At 34.2% G+C, this 17,887-nt stretch overlaps 1 protein-coding gene across 1 annotated transcript in view; it reads right to left on the bottom strand.

The window, feature by feature from the left end:
• Positions 1-17,887, bottom strand: part of FBXL17 (F-box and leucine rich repeat protein 17) — a 467,471-nt gene that overhangs the window by 418,306 nt on the left and 31,278 nt on the right. The gene's annotated exons all lie outside the window — the stretch shown is intronic.

The following is a 17,887-nucleotide window of genomic DNA, read 5'->3' as shown; positions in this document are numbered from 1 at the left end:
ATGGTCACTTTATAGCTAAAAAAAAAAGTATGCTATGTGCATTAGATGTGACCAATATTGTCCAATGAAAACTGACAGAAAGGGCCCACAGTTAATACCATATTCAATAGTAAAATACTAAAAGCTTTTCTTCTGAGATCAGGTATGAGGCAAGGATGCGAATTTTTATGCCAATGCTATTTAGTAAACTACTGGAAGTCCTAGCCAGAGCAATTAGGCAAGAAAAAAATGAATAAAAAGCATTCAAAATGGAAAAAAATAAGTAAAATTATCTCTACTTGTAGATTATATGACCATATATATAGAATAACCTAAGGTTACACCAAGAAAATCCTTAGAATAAATGAATTCAGTAAAGTTTCAGGATACAAAATCAACAAACAAAAATCAGTTATATTTCTCTATACTAACAATGAACAATCTAAAAAGGGAATTAAGAAAACAATCCTATATAATGAGAGGAATATGCTAATTATCCATTACGCCGTGAGGCATAACAACGACCAGATCACTAATCTGCAGGTGGGTGGGGCAGCGAACTACAAGCGGGCTTCGGAGAGCTACAGGAGGGGCCAGTGCAGCAAGCTATGGGGGGGAGGGGGGGCCCAGTAGGCGGAGAGCTACAGGAGGGGGCAAGGCAGCAAGCTATGAGGGTGTGGGGGGAGCTACAGGAGGGCGGGGCAGTGGGTGGAGAGCTACAGGAGGGCAGCAGAGAGCTATTGGCAAATGGATTCGTGCGCAGGGCTACTAGTCCATTTATAATATCATCAAAAGTAATAAACTATTTAGGAACAAACATAAGTCAGGAGTGAAAGACTTGTATACTAAAAACATTGCTGAAAGAATTAAAGAAGACACAAATAAAAAGAAATACATGTTCATGGACTGGAAGATTTAATATTGTTAAAATGTCAATACTACCCAAATTGATCTACATATTTAATGTAATCCCTACCAAAACCCCAAAGGCAATTTTGACAGAAACAGAAAAATTTACTCTAAAATGGGACTCTGAATAGCCAAAATAATCTTGAAGAAAAAAAAAAGTTTAGAAGTCTCACAGATCCTGATTCCAACATTTATTACAAAGCTACAGTAATTAAAAAGCTGGTACTGACATATAGATTTATATACCAATGGAATAGAATAGACAGTCCAGAGATAAATCTTTACATATCTATCAAATGATTTTAAATAAGGGTGGCAAGAACATTCAATGGAAAAGGACAGTCTTCAACAAATGACACTGGGAAAACTGGATATCTACATGCAAAAGAATGAAGTTGGACCCTTACCTTACAACACATACAAAAATTAACTAAAAATAGATCAAAGACCTAAACATAGAGCTAAAACTATAAAACACTTAGAAAAAATACAAAGGGGGAAAGCTTCCTGACATTGGATTTGGCAATGATTTTTTTTTATATGGCACAGGCAATAAAAGTAAAAAATAGATAAATTAGACTATATCAAAAATTTTAAATGTGCATCAAAAGACACAATCAACATTGGAAAAAGGCAACCTACTGAAAGGGAGAAAATATCTATGAATCATATATCTGACAAGGGGTTAGATATATGATATATTCAGATATTTAGATATATTCAGAATATATAAAGAACTCCTATGACTCAATATAAGCAACAAAATAACCTGATTTTAAAATGGGCAAGAAGCCCTGGCTGGTGTGGATCATTTGGGCGAGCATTATCTCATGCACTAATAGGTCAGCAGTTTGATACCTGGTCAGGGCACACACCCACATTATGGTTACTAGAGGCAACCAATAGATGTCTCTGTCTGTCTGTCTCTCTCTCTCTTCTCTCTCTCTCTCCTCTCTTTCTAAAAACATATTTTTAAAAATAAAATAAAATGAGCAAAGAACTTGAATAGACAATTCTCCAAAGATATAAAATGGCCAATAAGCATATGAAAATATGCTCAACATCACTTATCATTAGGGAAATACAAACCCACAGTGAGTTAACATCTCACACCGAGTAGAATAGATGCTATTAAAAAATCAGTAACAGTGTTAGGTGAAGATATATAGAAAATGGAAGCCTTATGCACTGTTAGTGAGAACGAAAATGGTGCAGCCACTGTGGAAAACAGTATGGTGGTTCCTCAAAGAATTAAAACCAGACTTACCATATGATCTAGAAATTCCATTTCTGGTTATAAACTCAAAAGAATTGAAAGCAGGAGTCTCAAAGAGATATTTATACACTATGTTCATAGAAATTGGTGCATGACAATGCAAACGTACTTAACATTACTAATCTGTACATTGAAAAATAGTTAACATGGAAAATCTTATGTTACATGTATTTTACCACAATTAAAAGTAAAACAATGGTTAAAAGAGCTTAAAACGGATACAAAGGCACTCACTGCCTTTCATGGAGTGTCACCATCAAATCCAGTCAACCAAAAAGCATGACTTCTGCAACCAAAACCTTGCCAATGAAGGAGAATTCATTAACTCTTACCTCAAAGGAAGAAAGAATCCAGAAGGGCAAATACTCAGCAAGATAAGTTAGGCAAAAACCTTATCTGAAAAATAAGTGAAAGACCTGAAAAATAAATGGGATTTATTTTGGAAAGTGGGAAAGGGATAGTATTCCAAGAAGAAGAAATAAAGATAAAAACTATTGAAAACAAAGACAAAGGAAAAGAGAATATTAAGATCAGGTTCCACATTATTATCTATAATACAGTTTTAATCGGTTTTTAAGTTTAAAAAGTAGTATTAATTGAGAGTCAATGCCTTACTAATTTGTTGGGAACTGGTTTATAGGGAGAGGGGGTTGGCACCTGACAAGCATAAGGAGGTACTGCAATTCACACACAAAAACAAAGGGGCTAGGACTAAAGAGGTAGCAGTAGGACTAGAGAAGCAAAGAATCAATCAAAAGAAACAAGGCAGTCTAATGATGAGTGAAATATAGAGGAAAAAGAGAACAAGACAAACAATGGCTAAAATGTTCTAGTCTATGAGACACAAAAAACCAACATTCATTCAAAAATTACATTTGAGCAACTATCATGTGACTGGCACTCGCCTAGGCTGAGGCTACATTAGTGAATAAGGCAGAAAAGCCTACTTCTACTGAACTTGCATTCTAGTAGAGGAGCATCTGAGTACAAGTTGGCATGTGCATTAAATTTCCTAAAGTAATCACCAGAGGGATGAGCTGGAGGCTTTCACTTTTCATTTTCTACTTTTCTATACTAATGAAATTTTGTAGTCTTTCATGTGTATTTTTAATGACAATGGGGTTATTTAGGCGTCATATTTCTCAGTATTGAGTAAAAGCCTTGCAAATGTTTTAAGATTATGGTTAGATTGCTATATTTATCAAGAGCTTGACAGATAAAGGGCTAAAGGAAAAATCTTACTGATCACTTAACATGAGACTACCACTTTTATATAACTATCTGAAGTAACTTTTTTTTTTCATGCTACAAATGAGAAAACCACCTCGGAGACACTTGTCCAAGATTACTCAGCTAAGGGACAGAGGGACGACCTAACCCTGTATCTTCCTAATTCAAGCTCTAAAGCGCTTTCTATTATACCACAATGGCCATTCCAAGGAAGATAGTGTTTGAAAGTTAAAATGTGCTTATGTAAGTACTTCTGTCTTTATTTAGGTATAACCTCCCACTTTCTAAAAAGAAATTAAGGTAGTTCATAGAAATACACCAGACAAGAGAAAAACAAGGAGAAATTAAACAAGGGAAATCAAGGGTTAAAAAAAGTTATTGTATAATAAAAACAGAAGTCCTGAATGCTTTCTCTTATTTGAGCTACTAATTTATTTCTTGATTTCTCAGATGCCAAAACAAAGATGAAAAGGAGGCCAAAATATCTTTTCTAAAATTCACAATAGTATAATAATAAAGGAAAACAATTGCACAGAAGTCTAGCTTTCCCTAATACTATGACCAGAGGGAGTATTTAACTAAATTTACTCATACGTAAGGGTGGACTCTATGTGATAGAGTTGACAATGTCCTTATAAATATTCTAATAACTAAAATATTAACCTAATGGAATAATACCAAAACACCAATCATTATATTTAACTAGAGGCCCGGTGCACAAAATTCATGCACTGGGGGAGGGTGTGTGGGGGGAGGGGCAGGGGGTGTGTGTGTGGTGGTGTCCCTCAGCCCGACCTACACACTCTCGCAGTCCAGGATCCCTCTCTCCTTACCGCCCACCTGCTCGCTGCTCCTTACCGCTTAGCTTGCTGCATCTGCCCCCTGGTGGGGAGGGACCACGGGAGGGCTCCAGGGTGTGTCCAGCCTGTCTCCCTCAGTCCTGATCGGCCAGACCCCAGCAGCAAACTAACCTACCGGTCGGAGCGTCTGCCCCCTGGTGGTCAGTGCACGTCATAGCGAGTGTTTGAGCAGCCTTAGCATATCATTAGCATATTACACTTTGATTGGTTAAACGGACGACTGGGCACATAGCATATTAGGCTTTTATTATATAGGATTCTTTAAGGATTACTAACCTTGTACTACCCAAGTATTGCACTGGCTCAATGAAACAAGTCTTTCTTTAACAGCAAAGCATCTTTATAAAGAACAGAACAAGTCATTGTAATAAACATACCATGTTTTACATTCTATAATAGCTCCTTTCATTTTAATCTTCAAATATTTCATCTTAATTAGGTAACTAAGATAAAATAACGTACAACTTATCATAATTAGCAAGCAAAAGATTATCTAGATGCAATCATTTTCAAATTATTACTCTTAAAATGTAGTATTCAACATATGAAAGGTTAAGAGTCCAGGCCCTTACATAGGTGAATACAAGATAGAAGGAAATCACTCATGTTAGTTAAGAGTTACTATAAAGTGAGTGGGCTGGCATCACCCAAGAAAAATGGGTCTAGTTGCACAATGGTATGTGGTTAGCACTCAACAAATGCTTAATGAATGAATAAGTGAATGATATGAGGTTGAACTTATAAAAAATTTAACTGATCCATGTGGCTAATAATTATAAAGCAGCAAAGGAGAATATACTTTCCAGCATTATATCACCTGTAACTACACCAGCATTCATTTCTATGCTTTCAATATCATTTTCTAGGGAATAAAAGTCAATCCACTCTCTAATCTCTATCTTTAAGCTTAACTTGTATTCTCTCAAATAATATAAATCAATGTATTTAATGAATGCTGTAAACATGTGAAAACCTTTTTCCATTAAATTATCCAAATGATCAGTGTGCACTGAGAAAAACCAAGAAATTATACCATTATATCTTTATAAAATTATTTGATACTTTTTAAAGTCATTAAATGGATTACTGTTTTGTTCATTTGTGCATCATATTAAATAAACCTCAATAAATAAACTATATGAAGCTTCTCAAACTACAACCCTAAACACTATGCCAACTGTGCTAATTTATCACTGATAAGCAATCTCACCCAGATGTATTTTAGAGAGCAAAGACAAACAATATGAACCTCTCAGACTACTTCATTAAGCAAAAAAGCATAGTCCATCACATAAAGGAAGGAGGAAACAATAATTATCTCATTTTAAATTCATACTACATTAATTTGAAATCAAATATGCACACAAATGTGTGTGTATTCATGAGCTCTCCATTTGAAAAATCTCCTAAAAGCAGAGATTGGTACAAAAATTTATTCTATATTCCACATTCTTGTGAATGAATAAAAATGATCATAACTTGTAAAACAGGGGTGAAATCTGTTCTAATGGAAGTTAAAATGTACCAATAATATTTTGTTATATCACTCAATATTTATAAATAACCATTCTGAGTACTGAATATTCTTAGTTATAACCCATTTCCAAAGAATTAGCAAAAGTATGAAGGTAGATATAAATTTTTATTTTTATTTTACAAAGACTGCATGTTAAAAAATAGGAGTTGGAGAAAAAAACACCTGTAGTCAAGCAAATATTTTTATCTGATTTCACCAAAACTTGTGTACCAGATCAATACTAAACTACTGACCAATCTAATTAACTAAGCTAGGGGGAAAAAAAGACACTCATCTTTCTATAAATTTGTAGCTCTGAAATTACAGGAAGAAGGAAGTCTTAAAATCAATACAAATACTTAATGTAGTTTTTCTTTTTTTCCTCTGAGAACCTGTCATTGAGTCAATAATGCATCTAGCAATCAAATAACTTCAGTACAATCATTTTATCCCTATAAAAATGACAATGGTTGGATTTATTAAATTAGTAATGACACTCTAAACTGATAAACAAAACATAAATGTCACTTGGTAAGCTTAAAATTCACTTAAATCCATACCAAACTGGTAATTAATTAGATATTCCTGACCAACTACCCCCATCACCTAAAACAACAACTTTTCTAACCCATACATCAAATTACAGAAATTGCTGCAATTGCAGCAAACAAAAACTAGGAAAGAACATAATTTAGAAATGAAAGATGCACAATGCAAGAAATCAACATATATAGTATATTTAATCTAAAAATTTAAAAACAGAGAAATTAACAGAGACTCTAAGTCTCACTTAAGTGTTATATTTAAATAATATTACGTTTAAGATCAGAAACATACTTCCCTTAGATGAATTTACTAAATAATACATTAGACTTATCTGCTAAAGCACTACTTTTACCAGGTCATCAATGATTTAAAGTTATAATTAGATGCTTGAAAGAAATAAAGTTTGGTGACTTATAAACCTCATTCCACACTACATTGAAACTTGTTTGTTTATTATCACTATCTCTAAATATATAGTGATAATAAAGTTATTATAGGCAACCTTTATTATTTTATTTAACAGAGAATGACTTCTCTAACTTCTAGAAAACTAAAGTGAAAAATGTAAACACCCAAATTGCTCAAGAATAGGAAGTAAAAGTCTTCTGTACTCCACTTAAGCTTCCATTCTAACTTTTAATTCACTGTACATCAAAGAAAATCAACTAGGTCTGACACATAGGACTATTCCCTTCAGTGATCAGGCAGGTGTTGAGGCCAGAAAGAGCCTATTTTCCACAGCCCTTTACCTTGTTTGATCACTGGTTACTTTTGATCTGACACTGCCCTCTCTCTAGTAATGACTTCCCCCTCATAGACCCTACCTCACATCTGTCAGAAAGAATAAAGGGCATCAAACTGAGACCTGACAACGCCTATGGGCCATGCGATGGGCTGCCAACTGAATGTTCCCCAGCTCCCACAATTTCCAATTCAGTTTCTTTTGTTCTGATAGGTACAGAGTTAGGGTACCAATGACAGCAGAAAGGATTATGCACCAACTGTGAAACCAAGCCTTCTTGAATGTGTACCTTTTATCTTTGCTTCTTCATCTTCTTAAATGGTGCAAACTTCATGGTGGTTACTATGAAATACATATTCAACAAGTGCAACAGAAAATTTGTTTAAATCCTTTTCCAGGAGAAAACAAAGGGCACAATATATTGTAATTCAACTATAAAGCTTTAAGAAAAAAGTTTCAAACCCATGATGTGAGATGAGGAAAGGCCAGTTGTCAAAGAGCATGTTAATAGTCAATGAAACCACAAAAATTTTACGAGCACCACTATTTAGTGGGTATTGCCATACACTGTCTAAAATGGAAAGGTCCCCTAAAACAATGCACACATTCACAAGAGATAGTCATTCCAATTGTCAAATTACAGATTCTTATACTAATTTAATGTGAGAATAAGTTAGTACTGAAAAAATGATCTAGTCTTTTTTAAATAATGTAATGAGTATATGTAACCTTTTTTTAAAAAAAAGGCATTAATAATCATTTTTAAATGCTAAAAAGTAGAAAAATCTGGTCAAATATATTTAGGAATCATTTTAATCGTAATTTTTAAAGTGTTATTAAAATATTGCATGGGTTCTTGAATATTCATCTATTAATAAACCTAACCTAAACACACACATGCACAATGATGGATGGCTCATTATTCAATAAGGGATTTGTAGGAAGCTGCAATAAAGGGATTTGCAGGAAGCTGGTTTAACAGACTTCTAAAATCACTTTCAAGGTTAAGCAACTGTCTTTTTTTTTTTAAGAAATAGGATTTTCTTAACTTTTTAAAAGTAGGGTCAGAAGAAGGAAGTACATGACCAGTAATATATGCATGCAAATTTAATGTACCTTTAATATTATAATGAATAAAAAATAAATAACCTTGGACATGTACAAATATAGAATCTCAAAGGTGGGAGTAAGCATTAAGGTTGATTACATGTTGATTCCAATAAGTGAAGGAAGTTTCAGCAACAGCTGAAAAAAGGTATGCCTTGCTAGAAAGAAAGGGGATAGGCACACATGTATGAAGAATTAACCTGTGACACTGGGCAAATGCATACACTGGATTGAAAATGATTTACCTCTATGTAAAAGACTATATGTGAAATATCTCCTATTCCTATACAGATGAGCAATCAGCGTAATTACATTCTTGATTTTGTCATCTAAAAATATTATCCTATAAAGTATATTTGAAAAAAACTGATTGTTTCAAATAGACTTTAATATAGATAATTCCTATATACTTGGACTTGATGGAAGAAAGCCATCTAAGTATACTAGAAAAAAAAAAATCACTTCCATATTGAAAAAAAAAACAACACAAATTAATCCAACGTTAAACAATATAGTTGGCTGAACCAACATGTGACAATTTTTTTTTTCCTTAAATTTTCCAAATGACAGTCTTCTAAGAAAATGAAAAAACAAACAGCATTATTCCAACAAGATACCTATTTATGTTTCTTTTTAGTCTTTCTATAATTTTTTATTCTATAAAACTATTAGAACATATTAAAGAAGAAAAAATGATAAAATAAATGCAACTAATTTATGCAATTAATAACTTTATGCAAAGTAATTTTAAAAACACTTGTAAGTGTAATTTCTGTATGTTATAATACTCTCAAAGTATGCAATTTCAATGTTCTAACAAAATTTTAGGTGAGATCTGCTTGGTGCACTTTTTTGGTACCAAGCAACCAAGGTATGTATCAAATAGTATATTTAACAATCTCTTTCTAAACTGCAACAATAAAAGCCAGTTCTTCTAAGCAAACTCAACCATAGAGGCAAGCAACTTGTTAAGTTTCATCTTTTCAAGAATCAAGTGATTAAAGTATTGTTAAATATACAAAAGAAAAAAGACCACAATTCTTAGTAGTCTTTAGAGATTTTTGTTTGGGTTGTCTGAAAGCAGGAAAAAAAAGGAAACGCATTGGTGAAGCACTTAAATCAAATATCGTCAATGGGATATAAACCAAGAAATGAAAACATATAACAGGTAACTTGCAATTTAAAAAATGTTAAAACCACAAGTTTCAACACTCACTTTTAAGAAGTCATTTTGTACTCAAAATTCTTGAGGAGGACAGACTCATTTGGGATTTTACTTCCTCAAACTATCATTGCCACTCTTCTGGTATGAACATTAATGAAGAACCACTTGACACTGTTACAGAATGAAGAATACTTCACCGATTCAGTTATTAACAAAGTTTTTTCAAGAACTAAACCAAAAGAACTTGAGTATAGAATGGTTCATCTTCATTAATAGTCCTTTTCAGGAACTTTAAAATTTTTGTCAGAAAAAAATTTAATTTTTAAGATATGGCCCCCTGGTTGGGTAGCTCAACTGGTTGGAGCATGGTCCCAAAATGCTGAAATTATGGGTTTGATCCTGGGTCAGGGCACATATAAGAATCAACCAGTAAGTAACAAACCGATGTTTCTCTTTCTCTCTCTCCCCTTCTCTCCCCCTTTCTCATTCCTCTATCTAAAATCAATAAATTAAAAAATATATATTGGGGAAAAAAAGAAGTCCTAACAACTAACCATTTAGTCAAAACATTGACAAACATACAGTCAGTTACCCGTTGAGACAGCATGGAGAGACCTGGAGAGTATTGTGCTAAGCAAAATAAGCCAGTCTGAGAAAGGTAAGTATCACATGATCTCACTCATACATAGAATCTAATGAACAAAATAAACTGATGAACAAAATAGATTCAGAGACACAGAAGCATGGAACAGATTGTGGAATCTCAGAGGGAAGGTGGCGGAGGGTGGGTGGGTGGGAAGAAATTAACCAAAGAACTTGTATGCATATATGCATAACCAATGGACACAGACAATAGGGTGGTGAAGGCGGAGGCAGGATAGAAGAGGTCAATGGGAGAAAAAAAGGGGACATATGTAATAATTTCAACAGTAAAGATTTTTTAAAAATATAGGTTTTATAAATAAGACATCATCTCCAATTTCAAGAAATTTACATGACTAAACTGAAGACTTGAAATCTACAACAAATTATCAATGGGTTAATAAAAAAAAGGAAAATACAGGAAGCAGAAATAATATAAGAAAGTAATAAATTTGGTAGAATTTTTAATGTTTGACAAAAAATATTTAGCTGAGCTTGAAGGTACGAACACATATTGGAAGAAAGCAAAACGATAAGAGAAAATAAAGAGGAAATATACAAATTAAAAATGAAATAAGAAGCCCCAGATGGTTTGGCTCAGTGGGTAGAGCATCGATCTGCAAAGTGAAGGGTTCAATTCTGGTCAAGGGCACATCCTGGGGTTGCAGGATCCATCCCCAGTAGGGGGCGTGCAGGAGGCAGCCATTCAATAATGCTCTCTCATCATTGATGTTTCTATCTCTCTCTCCCTTCCTCTCTGAAATCAATAAAAATATTTTTTTTAAATAAAATGAGAATAGCAACTAGTAGTTGCTTCTAAAAGGATAAAGTAAGCCTGGACTCGTGTGGCTCAGTGATTCAGCACTGACCTATGAACCAGGTTCAATTCCTCATCAGGGCACATGCCACTGTTGCAGGCTCAATCCCCAGAAGGGGGCATGCAGGAGGCAGCCAATCAATGATTCTCTCTCATCACTAATGTTTCTATCTCTCTCTCCCCCTCTCCCTTCCTCTCTGAAATCAAATATATTTAAAACTAAAAGGGTAAAGTAAGATGACATTGGATGCAAAACAACAAAGACTTACAGTTTATCTCTTTCCTAATTCAAGAAGAAACAAAATAACAAAATGTGAATAATTGCCAATGTTTGTGTAACGGGCATATGAGTGTTATTATTCTTTCTAGTATTCTGTATTTTCTCTAATTTCTCAAAATTTTAAAAATAACTTAAAAACCAAAAAATATAATCAGCTTCACATTTGGTGAAATCCCATGCTATGATCCCCATTACTTAAAGACTTCCAAAATCCTTAGCATAAGACTATGGAAACTTAACAACCTGGTCACTACCTTCCTTTACAGAACCAAATATTAACATTTCTCTGACCCACGCTACCTGCAAGCTAATCTTACTGTAACATACACTACTTATTAAACATTCCATATATTTTCCTGATGCCTATCTTTGTTAATGCTGTTTCTCCCAATTGCTATCACTTTTCCCCAGAAAATGTTTTCTTCACAATCATCATATTGCTATATATCATTCAAGACCCAGTCCAAATGTCACCTACTATTTATAGAATTACCCATTCCTCTCTTACCTCTCACACAAGTAACTATTTTTATGACTGGCACTTCCATAGCACTTTAGCCTAGACTAGTGGTCGGCAAACTCATTAGTCAACAGAGCCAAATATCAACAGTACAATGATTGAAATTTCTTTTGAGAGCCAAATTTTTTAAACTTAAACTTCTTCTAACGCCACTTCTTCAAAATAGACTCACCCAGGCCGTGGTATTTTGTCGAAGAGCCACACTCAAGGGGCCAAAGAGCCACACGTGGATCGCGAGCCGCAGTTGGCCGACCACGGGCCTAGACCAAAATCACCTCTCTTGGGCAGTATAATTCTTTTTTAATTTCTCAACACCTCTCATATGTGCCTGGCACATAGTAGGTATTCGAATGTTAACTAAATTGAATGAACATTTGAAATAGAGTTAAAATTTCTGTTAAATATGCTGGACAAAAATATAAAATGCTATGACTTTGCAAAGTAAAAATTTTTACATAAAGAGTAAAATAGTGTAATTCTACTATTAAGTTAATTATGTCCATATTTGTACAAGATTAAGATCAACATTAAGCACTATCTTGAAGAGAGTTTTCTCCTTTGATAATTTTACTAATTTTCCCAGAAAAGATTTTAATATATCTCCATTGGTACTTACAGCTTCCCCTGAAAATCAGCTGTCATCCTAGCAAAAAGATCTTCTGCTCATGGCAATAATTAACTTTTTCCTTTGATGTCTCACACTACCTGTCAGTGTTTTAAAGGGAGATAATGCCTTTTGGAAATTACTGCTTGGTTCAAAGACATATGGATTAGCCCCATCTGTAATGTATCCATGCAAAGCAAAGGGGCTTGGGGACAAAGATTTGGGAATCTAACAGCTCTGGGTTAAAATCTTAACTTTGACATTTAGTTGTTGTTATGTAACCTCTCTAAGCCTCCATTTACTCATCTGTAAAATGGAATAAAAACAAGCTACTGCTTATGGTAGTTGTGAGGATTAATTATTTACAATTGCATAGTGCCTGGTACATTATAAATACTCAATAAAAGGTAACTACTAGTAACTATTTTTTTAAATCAACAAATGACAGCAAGATCGGGAAATGCAGTATTCAATAAAATGCAGCTCAGTATCTTTAGGTCCCCTTCTTTAAAATGCCACGTTCATGCATCACTGTTCACTGGAAACTACACTCTGTGTGCAAGTAAATACCTCATCCATTAAGAAGGTAAAGGGCGCCCTGGCTGGAGTGGCTCAGGTGGTTGGGCACTGTCCCATGCACCAAAAGGCTGCTGGTTCGATTCCTAGGTTATGAGCTCAATCCCTGGTAGGGGTGTGCAGGGGTCAGCTGATCAATGTTATGCTCTCCCTCTCCCTACCCCTCTCTCTAAAACTCAATAAAAAAATATTTCCTAAAAACATAAGGGAAGAGGCAATGAAGGTGAATATCTACTCTGGGAGGCTTTGGGGGCTGAAGTGAAAATAGAATCCCTCACAAATGTAAATTATTTATGTCTGAGATTACAAGTAAACTTACCTCACAAGGAATGCTTGAGAAGTAAGATAGCAATATAGTGGGAGAACTGAGGGGAGGAGAGGACCAAATCCTTTACTATATGAACTGTGAGTGGAAAAGTAAAGGACTGAAGAAGCACATATAATAGGCTTTGATATAAATGTTTACCTTACATAGCCCAGCTGATGGTAACATGACCACCAGCCCATTTACTTTGCTGTTGTACGAGCCTCAAATCAAAGCGAGCAGCAAACAATAATTAAACTGCAGGAAAGCGAATGGGTGAAACAAGAACATAGTAGGTGATGTTAGGCACTGACACGGCCCAATTCAAATTGGTAGACTCCAGAAATGCAGTATACCATAAAATGCAGCCAGTATCTTTAGGTCCCCTTCTTTAAACTCTGGTAGGGAGAGGAAGAAAAGTAACCCTCATTGAAGATGTCCTATGTTTGGGGCCATGAAACACGTTTGGTACTTTCCCTCTTAATTTCATAGAGTCTGATCCTCACGAGAGCATGTATGTAGTGGTATTATATCCTTTCTGCAAACAAGGAAAGGAATGTACAAAATTTAAGATAACCCAAATCAAATAAGTAAGAAACTGCAGGATCAAGGAATGAACTGAGCTCAGTTTGATTCAAATAAGGCTTTTGCCTCAATTACCCCTCAGATGCTTCCAACCTGGAAGAAAGCCTGGAGCTGACTTTAGATCCTATGCCATCTGTATAAGCCTCCCAAGGATAATAAAAGGACTCTAGGAGATGTCACAGAATTATAACACTAGTGAAAAAAAAACAATTCACCAGAAGGTTGAAATAAAATAAAAGGTCACAATTAACTTTCAGGAAAATCAAATTTTAGTCAAGAAATATTTCCCTAAAACTTTCTAAAATCTATTCATAATACAGTACTAATTTCTTGATAATTCAGAAATCTACACTAGTTCCCAACTCAACTCTACAAAGCAGAAAATATTTTTAAAAACAATAACAAATACCACAACACATATAATCTAGTATCAAATATGATGACCACAGGACTCAGGATAGAAGCCATTTTCATAATAATTCATAAAATCCTAAGGAAGTACATCAGATTGATAACAAATGACAGACAATCTATCTGGGCCCATCATTTTACAACTGAATAAAAAGCTGGCCAAAGAGCTCCTCTGTTCAAAAAGTAGAGAAGCAGAACTTAAAACAAAGAAAGAAGCAGAGAGAATACTAGTATACTTAATGAGGTTCCTAGATCATCGATAACTATACACATAAAGTAAATATGCCTTTTAAATAATTTTGGAGCAAGTATTGCACAGGAGTGATATGAAAGCTATCGCCAGAAACAGGAAATTATGTATATAATATACTAGACCCTCACTATAGTGAGGAACATGGCACCCGTCTAACTCAAAAATGACTAAAACAGAAACTCATTCTCTTTTGGAAAGATTTTAGATGTAAATCCTCAACTCTTTGTGTCACCATAATTCATTAGTCTTAAAATGTCAAGTCACTGTCCTCAATTTCCATCTGAACAAAAGTTTTCCCTTTGGTAAATACAGGTATCCTTCCCCTATTCTAAAGTTTATCTTACTTAAACCAGTGCCACCAATAAGGATATTTGAATATCTTGCTACTTCGTGTAAAATAGAAAGTTCATCTTTTAACATTCTAGCTGCACCTAATAATTCAAATTATTTCAATAAAAAATTTACTATTAATACCACCTAAAGAACAAAAATTAAAAATACACCATAATCTCTGCACAAACTGTGTAAAAAGCATTGCATCTTTATAGTTATATCAAGGACACAAAACGCTGTCACTGAAATACACAAAGGCAATGCTGCCATCTAAAGGCCAAGATATAACATGGGGGGAAAGTATACTCAAGTCAAATATTGCCAATGTATAAAAACAACCAATTGGATATTTTAAAGTCAATGAAGTTTATATTTAAATAAAAACACTATGCTATGATGCTACATAGCATAGATGCTACATAGACTACACAATAAAGCTCTAAAACTCTTTTGAGAGAATTTAATAAGAGAGTTATTAGCAAAATAACTTGGTTGATTAATATCTGCACAGATTAAATTCTGCTGGCATCCTTACAGACACAGTATTCTCCTAAATATTTCTATTAGTTGTGAATTTAAAATATTTGTCCTATTTAACCATGTCTATATTTCCTATTTGTAATAATATATGCAATATCAATTATATATCTGCACATATAAATATTATTGGCCTTTAACCAGACCACTATTATTTCTACTTACCCCGTTTTAAATATTCATTGTTAAATGACTAATAATAACACTTATCAGAGTTAAACAACCCAACTACTTAAAATTGTAGTTTTGCAAATAATTCAAATATTTCTCCTTATTTCATAAATTCCCAAAATACAAAGCAAGGTTCCTATGGGATGTTAGTTATCAATAACACAACTGTCCAATATAAGAGTTAAAATTATTCTAAATTTTTCTTTCTATGAATCTTAAATTGGAAAAAAAACTTTATTAAACTGAACTTTAATATCTGGCGAAATTACTTCACACTTCCAATAAAATCAAATATTTATTAAATAACCCTATGTACAAAACTGATTCCCTTGGCATTTAAATATATAACAACTTTTTAATGGCACACAATACTAGGAAAAATCTAAATTGAATATAACTAGAACCTTCAAAACATATACAGTTATAAAAAACACTAGAGGCCCAAATTCATGCACCAGTAGGGTCCCTCAGCCTGGCCTGCAGGATCAGGCCGAAACCGGCTTTCCAACATCCCCCAAGGGGTCCCGGATTGTGAGAGGAGCAGGCCAAGGGACCCCACTGGTGCACAATCAGGACCAGGGATGGCCTCAGGAGGTTGGCCAGCTGGGGAGGGGCCACGGGAGGGCTCCAGGGCATGTCTGGCCTGTCTCACTCAGACCTGATCAGCAGGACCCCAGCAGCAAGCTAACCTACCAGTCAGAGTGTCTGCCCCCTGATGGTCAGTGCATGTCACAGCAACTGTTCAACCGGTTGACTGTCTGGCCCCTGGTGGTCAGTGCACATCATAGCGAGCAGTTGAACGGCCTTAGCATATCATTAGCATATTACACTTTGATTGGTTGAACGGCCAACCCATCAACAGGATACTTAGCATATTAGGCTTTTATCATATAGGATATACAGTTAATTCCTTTGGGAAACCACTGACTAAAATTTTAATGTGTCAAAAAAAATGTTTCTCTGTGTTTAATCAACAAGAAAACAAATACTATTCACTCAACAAATTATTCCCATTATGTGATAAATACAAAAATTTTAAGTTGGAATTACCATACTTTAATTTATCTTGAGTGTAAAGTGGAAACCAACAGACAACAAATATAGTCATAACCTCATAAAACTACTAGTTTTTCAGGTGTCAGAGTTTGTACTAGACAATTTTAGGACATTATGTCATTTAATCTGCAAAGCCACAATGAGCAAAGAGACAAGTATTAACCTCATTTGCAAATGAGGCTCAGAGAGCTTAAGTAACTTTCCCAGAGTCACAAAGCAAGTAAGTGAATACCAAGATTCAAAACTTCAATTTCTCTAACCCAGAAGACCTATTCTCTCTACAAGATCATACTGCCTCAGTAGTAATTATTATTAAGTTTAAACTGAATGTACTAAAGAGTGAAATATTTTTACCATATAATTTCAGAGATAAATATAATTGCATGTAGTAATAAAAGCATTTACTTTTAATTCATAGTGTGTCAATATTTCTAACTAGAATCTTTTAAAATATCACTGTCTTACTTGAACTGATGATGCTTCTGGAAACCTTCCAAAACTTACATTAATATTTAAGATGCATTTATCAAATTTTATAAACTAACTCAATGGGGCAACAAAAAGGTATCTTTATTTTGGGGAGACAATTAAAAAGCAAATCTTCTTTGAAAATATTCTATATATTCAAGGCCATCTTGCCTGTTTTAAAGTGCACCTTTTCTCAGCATTGAAAATTCTACTAGTACCTCCCTAGGGACAACTTTTTCTGTTAACTTGTACTGTGTATCTATTAAATCAAAATTAAATGGATCTGAAATATTATTCACTCCTAAAAAAGAAATGAAGCTCTGTCACATGCTACAGGGATGAACCATGAAATCATTATGCTAAGTGAAAGAAGCCAGACACAAAAAAAACACATGTGATTCTATTTACATGAGATGTCTAGAACAGGCAAATCCACAGAGAATAGAAAGGAGACTGCCATTTGCCAGGGGCTGAAGGAAGCAGGGAGTGGGTAACGATGGCTAATGAGCATAGGGTTTCTTTTGGGGATGATGAAAATATTCTAGAACTGGTGAAGATGATTGCACAACTTTGTGAATACACTAAAATCACTGACTTAATACACTTTAAAAAGGTGAATTTTATAATATGTGAACTATATCTCAATAAAAGAAAACTAAACGGCTTTAAATATATTACATATAATACATTAAGGGTGAATAAGTTATACATGTGTGTGATTAAAATATAAAATTTATATAATTGCCAAGATTATTTACCTCAATTTACTGAATCCCATTTTCATCATATTTAGTGAAAGACTACTTTGTAAGTGTACATCTTCCTGATTATTAAAAAATCCCAAATATCCTGAATTATTACAATCTCTAGGAAAATCAGAAGAAACTACAACCACATACTTATGTTTGACAACTAAACTTTAATTTTTCCAATATACCTGAGTGGTCGACTGTCATGCAAGTGCCAAATACAAGCACCTATACAGTTAGAGGATCAAATC

Source organism: Eptesicus fuscus, chromosome 4 (genome assembly GCF_027574615.1).
Source record: "Eptesicus fuscus isolate TK198812 chromosome 4, DD_ASM_mEF_20220401, whole genome shotgun sequence".
Lineage (NCBI taxonomy): Eukaryota > Metazoa > Chordata > Mammalia > Chiroptera > Vespertilionidae > Eptesicus > Eptesicus fuscus.
Note: the sequence above shows the minus strand (reverse complement) of the source record. Positions and strands in the feature narration are given on the sequence as shown.